Source organism: Phyllobates terribilis, unplaced genomic scaffold (assembly GCF_046119375.1).
Source record: "Phyllobates terribilis strain yellow unplaced genomic scaffold, ASM4611937v1 Scaffold_11__3_contigs__length_659146591, whole genome shotgun sequence".
NCBI lineage: Eukaryota > Metazoa > Chordata > Amphibia > Anura > Dendrobatidae > Phyllobates > Phyllobates terribilis.
Window position 1 is genome coordinate 95586982 of NW_027362771.1, and position 8024 is coordinate 95595005.

An 8024-nucleotide genomic window follows, 5' to 3' on the forward strand; every position below is an offset into this window, starting at 1 on the left:
TCTGTGCCAAACACATTCCCTAATATTTTGTTGTTGCTGTACTGTAAAGAAAGTGAATAGAAATTTAACAGTACTGTAGTTATATGAAAATGGACTTTCCTATTTCCAAGGGTATGACAGATAACAGTGCAATCATCCATAAAAATTTTCTGGGACAATGATTATTCCTTTCACAATATTATATGTGACCAGATATAGGAGACAACAATACATAACCACAGCATCAGCAGATAAAATAGAATCTGTGTTGGCCAAACCGGTTGACCATTTTAGTTATTATTATTATTAGTGGGTTGTTTTTCAATCTATTGGCTAATACCGTAGAAAGATATAGGTTTTTTTCAAAGTGGAAAAGTTTTCAGTTAGACATTTTTACCTTTAGTCACCAAAATCATTTTATCTTTTTGTCAATATCTAAGTTAACAATGAAGCTAAAGTTAACAATCTCTATTATTTTAGGAATATTTATTGACTTCCTATATGACTTGTTGCACCACTTCTTGATGAATTTTGGTTCCATTACAAAAAAAAGAAAAAGTAGTACAGCTGTATGGCAGGGAGAGATCAGGCAGGGTTCACATGAACGTTTTCTCTCCATTTGAGAAAATTGGTCCAATTATGCTAATCACACTCTGATCAAAGCTTGTTCAGAGTGGGATTCGATTTTCTCGGAGGTAGAGAGAAAAAGAAAAGTTTCCCTACATTCTCCATTATAACAGTCCATGAAAGTCGGATCACACTCATGTGATCCAAGTGCAGTCTGATTTTTTTCAATGACCCTTAGACATGAATAAGGAGTACCATCTGATTTCCAGAGGCAAATTGTGCATTCTGCGATTTTATTTCCTCGGACCAAACGGACATGTTCACAGCCCCATAGAATAACATGGGTAAGAGTGTTATCCATCAAAACCACGGTTAGCACTTGTTCGATCTATATGGTTGTCTGCATGAGCTTTTAGGGATATTTTAATGATCCTTGCTCTGAGGCAAAATAAATCACAACAGATGTAATAATACAGGATAACGTGTTCATTATTACAGATGTTTGGGCACCCCTGGTCAAAATTACTGTTATTGTGAACAGTTAAGCAAGTTGAAGATGAAATGATCTCTAAAAGGGCTGAAGTTAAAAATGACACATTTCCTTTGTGTTCTAGGCAAAAAAATAAATACATATTTTCATATTTTACATTTTAAAAATAAAGGAAAATGGGCTGATGCAAAAGTTTGGGCAACCTTGGAGCCTTGTGTGCTCAGATAACTTTGACCAAGGTTTCAGACCTTAATTAGCCTGTTGGGGTTATGGATTGTTCACTATCATCATTAGGAAAGATCAAGTGATGCAAATTTCGAACCTTTATGAAAACCCAGCCTCCTCTAACCTTGTGCCAAAAAACAGCTGGCATGGGTTCTTCTAAGCAGCTGCCTAGCACTCTGAAAATGAAAATGAGGAGGCCTGCTAAGCAGGAGAAGGCTATAAGAAGATATCAGTGTTTTCAAGTTTCCCTTTTCTCAGTTCGAAATGTAATTAAGAAATAGCTGTTAACAGGAACAGTGGAGGTCAAGAGAAGGTCTGGAAACCAAGCAAAATTTCTGTGAGAGCTGCTCTTAGGATTGCTAGAGAAGCAAATCAGAACCCCCGCATGACTGCAAAAGACCTTCAGAAACATTTAGCAGACTCTGGAGTTGTGGTACATTGTTCTACTATCCAGACAAACCTGCACAAACATGGCCTTTATGGCAGTTATTAGAAGAAAACCTCTTCTGCATCCTCACCATAAAATTGAGCATCAGAAGTATGCAAAATAACATTTAAACAAGCCTGATGCATTTTGTAAACCAGTCCTGTTGACTGATCATGTTAAAATAGAACTCTTTGGCCGCAATGATCAAAGGTATGAGTGGAGAAAAAAGGGCACATAATTTTAGGAAAAGAACATCTCCCCAACCATTAAGCATGAAGGTTGATCAATCATGCTTTGGGTTGTGTTGCAGCCAATGGCACGGGGAACATTTCATGGGTAGAGGGAAGAATGGATTCAATGAAATTTCAACAAATTCTTGATGCAAACATAACACGATTAGTGTTGCGCGAATGTGCTCAGATAAGGGTTATCCAAGCATGCTGGTGTCCTAACCAAGTATCTTCGGTGAGCTTGCAAAATATGTTTGCGCCGCCGCTGCTGCATGTCGCGCGGCTGTTAGTCGCAACACATGCAGGGATTGCCTGTTTGTCAGACAATCCCTGCATGTCTCACGGCTGTCAAACAGCTGCAGCGATGCAACTATATTTTGCAATCACACCGAAGATACTCGGTTAGGGCCCGAGCCTAACCCCTTATCCGAGCACGTTCGTGCAACACTAAACACCATCTGTATAAAAGCTGAAGTTGAAAAGAGGATGGCTTGTACAAATGGATAATGATCCCAAACACACTTCAAAATCCACAATAGACTTAATCAAAAGGCGCAAGCTGCAGGTTTTACAATGGCCCTCACAGTCCCCTGATCTGAACATCATTGAAAATCTGTGGCTATATCTCAAAATAGCAGTGCATAGAAGACGACCCAGGAATCTCGCAGAACTGGAAGAATTTTCTAAGGAAGAATGGATGAAAATTCCTCAAACAAGAATTGAAAGACTCTTGGTTGGCTTCAAAAAGCATTTACAAGCTGTGATGCTTGCAAAAAGGGGTGCTACAAGGTATTATGTTGGGTTATCAAACTTTTGCATTGGCCCATTTTCCTTTATGAAATTTTTAAAATGTAAAATATGATTTTTTTTTTTTTTCCTAAAATACAAAGGAAATGTGTTATCTTTAACTTTATGCCTTTTATAGATCATTTTATCTTCCACTTTACTGTTGAAAATAACAGTAATTTTGACTACGGGTGTCCAAACTTTTACATGTCACTGTAAGTGACTTGGTTCGTCTGCAGCAACTTATGGTACAGTTGAAACCAGAAGTTTACATCTATAATATAACCGGGGATGCGTGTCTGTCTGAAGCCTTTAGACTGCGCATGCGTGACGCGCAGCCTGGCTCCAGACAGAAGCAGGCATACAGCCGTTACAGGTAAGAGGAGTGTGTATGGCCCGGAGATCATGGTATGCGTAGACACTGAACGTATACCGCGATTTCCGGCGCCATACTTACATGCTTACCTGACCTGGAGGAGCGTTGCTGCGGCTCCTCTCTTCGCCAGAAACCGGGGCAGAAGTGAGGCGTCAGATCTGCTCATGCGCATAGCACTATCCAGCGCCATTTTACTGAAGACACATTTGCAGTGTGTCTTCAGCAAAATGGCGCCGGACAGCGCGGTTCTCCGGTGCCGCACTCCTCCCCCGGCAGAACAGGACACAGCAGCGCTGGAGCACAGAGAAGAAAGGGGAGTATAACTTTATTTTTTAGTATGTGTGTACAGCGTGAAAGGGATGAGGGGGCCACACATACCAGGATTGGGGAGTGAGGGGGCCATGGATACCAGGATTTGGGGATAAGGGGGCCAACGCATACCAGGATTGGGGGGTGAGGCGACCACGAATACCAGGATTGGGGGTGAGGGGTACCATACATACCAGGATTGGGGGGTGAGGGGGACCATGCATACCAGGATTGGGGGGTGAGGAGTACCACACATACCAGGATTAGGGGGTGAGGGGACCATGCATACCAGGATAAGGGGGTGAGGGGACCATGCATACCAGGATGAGGGGTACCATGCATACCAGGATTGGGGGGTAAAGGGACCATGCATACCTGGATTGGGGGGTGTAGGGTGCCATGCATACCAGAATAGGGATGAGGGGTACCATACATACCAGGATAGGAATCCGGGGCACCATACATACCAGGATGAGGGGTACCAAGCATACCAGGATTGGGGTGAGGGGTGCCACGCATACCGGGATTGGGGGTGATGGGTGCCACGCATACCGGGATAGGGGTGAGGAGTACTACACATACCAAGATTGGGGATGAGGGGTGCCATGCATACCGGGATAGGGGTGAGGAGTACCACGCATACCAAGATTGGGGATGAAGGGTGTCACGCATACCAGGATTGGGGGGGTGAGGAGTACCACGCATACCAGGATTGGGGATGAGGGGTGCCACGCATACCAGGATTGGGGATGAGGGGTGCCATGCATACCAGGATAGTATGGTGGAGACAGGATGGGGGCAGTGCAAATACCAGGAGGGGGGCAGCACATACCAGCATGGAAGACTATATACCAATAAAAATGCTCGCCACCCGGGCGTAGAACGGGTTCAATAGCTAGTATATTATATAAAAAAACACATGCATATGTGTCTCTCAATATCTGACATGAAATTAGAATAAACCTCTCCTGTTATAGGTCAATTAGGATTACCATAATTTTTAATATTTGCCAAATGCCAGAATAATGAGAGAGAGAATGTTTTAAGGCATTTTTATTACTTACTGCAAAGTCAAAAGTTTACATACACTAAGAATACTATGCCTTTAAACAATTCTGGACTTTCCATATGATGTCATGAGACATTAGAGCTAAAAAACACCCACGCTAGCTAGTGTCATGACCCAAAAAAAGCAGCAAATGGCGACAACACCCCTGGTATGGTGAAAATAAAAACTAGATATAAGCATATATGAATATACCACTGCGCTATGATGCTACGGTAATATATACCTATAAAGTGTAGCCCACGGGGTCCGCAACTAGGCAAAAATTTATTGAAAAGTGAAACAAAAATTTTTTTATTGAAGTGATCCCCTTAGGGCTTTTTTGTTTCACCTTTCATGGGCAAACCTGAAAAGGCAGGTGCAAGCAAGGCGACCTACAAACCTGGATCAGTTACACCAGTTTTGTCAGGAGGAATGGGCCCAAATTCCGACCAACTATTGTGAGAAGCTTGTGGAAGGATATCCCAAACGTTTGACCCAAGTCATTCAGTTTAAGGGCAATGGTACCGAATACTAATGAAATGAATGTAAACTTTTGACTTTGCAGTAAGTAATAAAAATGCCTTAAAACATTCTCTATCATTATTCTGGCATTTGGCAAATATTAAAAATTTTGGTAATCCTAATTGACCTAAAACGGGAAAGGTTTATTCGGATTTCATGTCAGCTATTGAGAAAAACATGCATATGTGTCTTTTTATAGAGTATGTAAACTTCTGGTTTCAGCTGTATGTGTGCACACAGTTTTTTTGTGGAGTCTTTAAGAGCTGGTCCACTAACAAAAAAAATTGCCTAATATAATCAAATCGCTTTAAAATGCTTAAAATACATTTTCTATTCATTTACATTGTACAACCATTTTTCTATTCATATGTTCAGTCTTTTCAGAGCTTTTTAAGCTTTAGGTTTTTAAAAAAGTCTGGTGGAAATAAAAAGACAGTTCATGTCACTTTGTTGAAGAGGCTACTGATGGAATCCACTCCAAACTAGGCACTGTCCAAGCAAAATGCTGCGGCAAAAAAAAAATAAACACTTTAGAAAAAAAAATTCTAAACGCTTCAAAATTTTTCCAAAAACACTTCAGAAAATGAAAGGCTCCTTTCAAAAATTCCCCAAAGAAGTAGCGTTTCCTGAAGCTGTTTCTACTTGGAAACTTCTCTGTTTTGAATTCATGTGCACATCCCTAACAACTCAGGTCATAGGGTCAAATTAATCAAGACCAGCATTGTTTACATCCGTCTTTATAAGGAGGTATGCTGCAGTCAGACGCTCCTGATTCATGAAGAAGCATCCTATTCCAGTCCTAGCTGGAGTAAGATCTTTGGCTTAGTGAACACCGCTACTCGTCATGGCCTTAATGAGCAACAGTCGCCATGCCCCCTTTTGTGAAAAGCCCTTGTCCTGGAGAAAGAATTGTGAATGTTAACAAGAGTTTGACTAATACAGTTTTATAACCTATCAATTAATCATTTCTAAAAGTATATCTTTAATTTAGTTTGCCTTTCAATACAGAGAAACTATCAACAATGGGAAATGGCAGCCCATGCAGTATCAACTGAATAAAAGCAGCTGTCACTATTTTCATTATTAATAAAAGTCAGCTTTAATGCTTGAGTCTAATACTTGCTGCATTGCACTTTGGTGTAGTATGGGTGTGGGCAAAGTGGTCCATAAGGATGTCCTGGTATAACTGTCCTTTGTGTGGGCAAAGTGGTCTATAAGGATGTTCTAGTAGAATTCTCCTTTACTTACAGGTGCATTTTTTAACTGAGATATATAATATATATATATATATATATATATATATATATATATATATATATATATATATATATATATATATATATATATATATATATATATATATATATATATATATATATATATATATATATTGTGGACAGGTTTGTTTTGGCATGCCCTTTTGGGTATGTTCTGCATGAGCTGATGAGACTGGCATGGCATATGGATGTTGCCATGTAATTCCCATATTCCTGCACAGGAAACACGTCAGGCTGATCCTTCTAGAAGACATGGCCTTTAAATAAAATGAACAGCATTTAGAATGGGAATCCAAACTTTAATATTTTCTATTGATACATATTTATAACTTTTAAATAATTTATATCTTAACAAAACTCCGCACCAAGTATTCTTGTAGGTGCTACTTTCTAAAAACTATTGGAGTGGACCTGAAATGCAGAGCAGGTTTCACAAAATGCTATTATTGTACAAATTATTACCATTTTTATATGTAGTAAGCTACAACAATAAGTCAGTTTTGTGAATATAAACCTAAAAGATCACTATTAAGTAGGGATTTATCTTTCGGAAAACTGTCAACAAAATAAAATAGAAAAAAAATCAATAACTGCTCTGTATCTGTTATATCTGTTGCATTTTTTCAAATGAGTACTGTGAATCGCACTACATTACAAAATACTGCAGTTGGCACCATGGACCATCTATTTTATATTCAATATTTTAATAGTGTTTTAGAAGTCGCCCAATAGAATGAAGTTTACACTTTATTAATTTGCAAGTGCTTTCCTTTACTGGAGTTGCTGTTCGCACACCTCATTCCTGCTGCACCTCCTAACACTTGGCACACTAGACCCCCCCCCCCCTAACTAGACCCCCCCCCCTAACTAGACCTTAAAGAACAGATGAGAACCACAGCTCTGTGCTTCTGTGCTTGTCTGCATTGGGGACTAACATCTGGCTTGGTGGCGTCAATTCTAATATAGTTTCAGTATGTGCACCTATTTCTGTAAACCTTATTCATTCATCCCAGGTTACCATCTCTAAGGAGAACCTCTCACCAATCTGGGATTGTCACTTTTTTTTTAATAAGAGTAGGCATCCACAGACTGGTGAATTTTCTAAACATGGCTGGCCTCAGCTATGTGCGACCTGTGCGGGGTCACAGAGTGCCAACGACCAGACTGCAGAAGAGTCGTTGGCAGTCTGGTCGTTGGCACTCTGCCTCGAGGAGGATGCTGTTACTTAAACTGCACACTTTCGCCTCCTCTTCTCTCTGTATGCATAGCTGCCTCTGGTGTCTGATCAGCTGGGAGCGGGGCATCAGAGTGCAGAGCTAACACAGCATGGCAAGCTGAGAGCTGTGATAACTGCCCTGTGGGGTGCCCACTGGCCACCACACTCCAGTAACCTCTGCACTGCCCAGCTCAGCTTTTGCTGTGCTCGGATAAGTAGGGGGGAGAGGGGAATTTGCCAAATGATAGATTAAACATGGCAGGTTAGAGTGTGTATACATTCCTATGTGTGCATTTTTATGTGCATTTTTCCATGTGTGTATGAGCACATGTGTATTTTCTTGTGTGTTTGAGTATGCGTGTGTGTATTTTCTAATGTGTATCTTTTCCAATATGTATGAGCATGTGTGTATGTATTTTACTATGTGTATAAGGGCATATGTACTTTCCTATGTGTGTAAGGGTGTGTGCATTTTTCTTATGTATGAGCACGTGTATTTTCTTGTGTATATGAGAGTGCATGTGTATTTTCCTATGTGTATCAACATATTTGTGTGTATTTTTTTGTGTGTC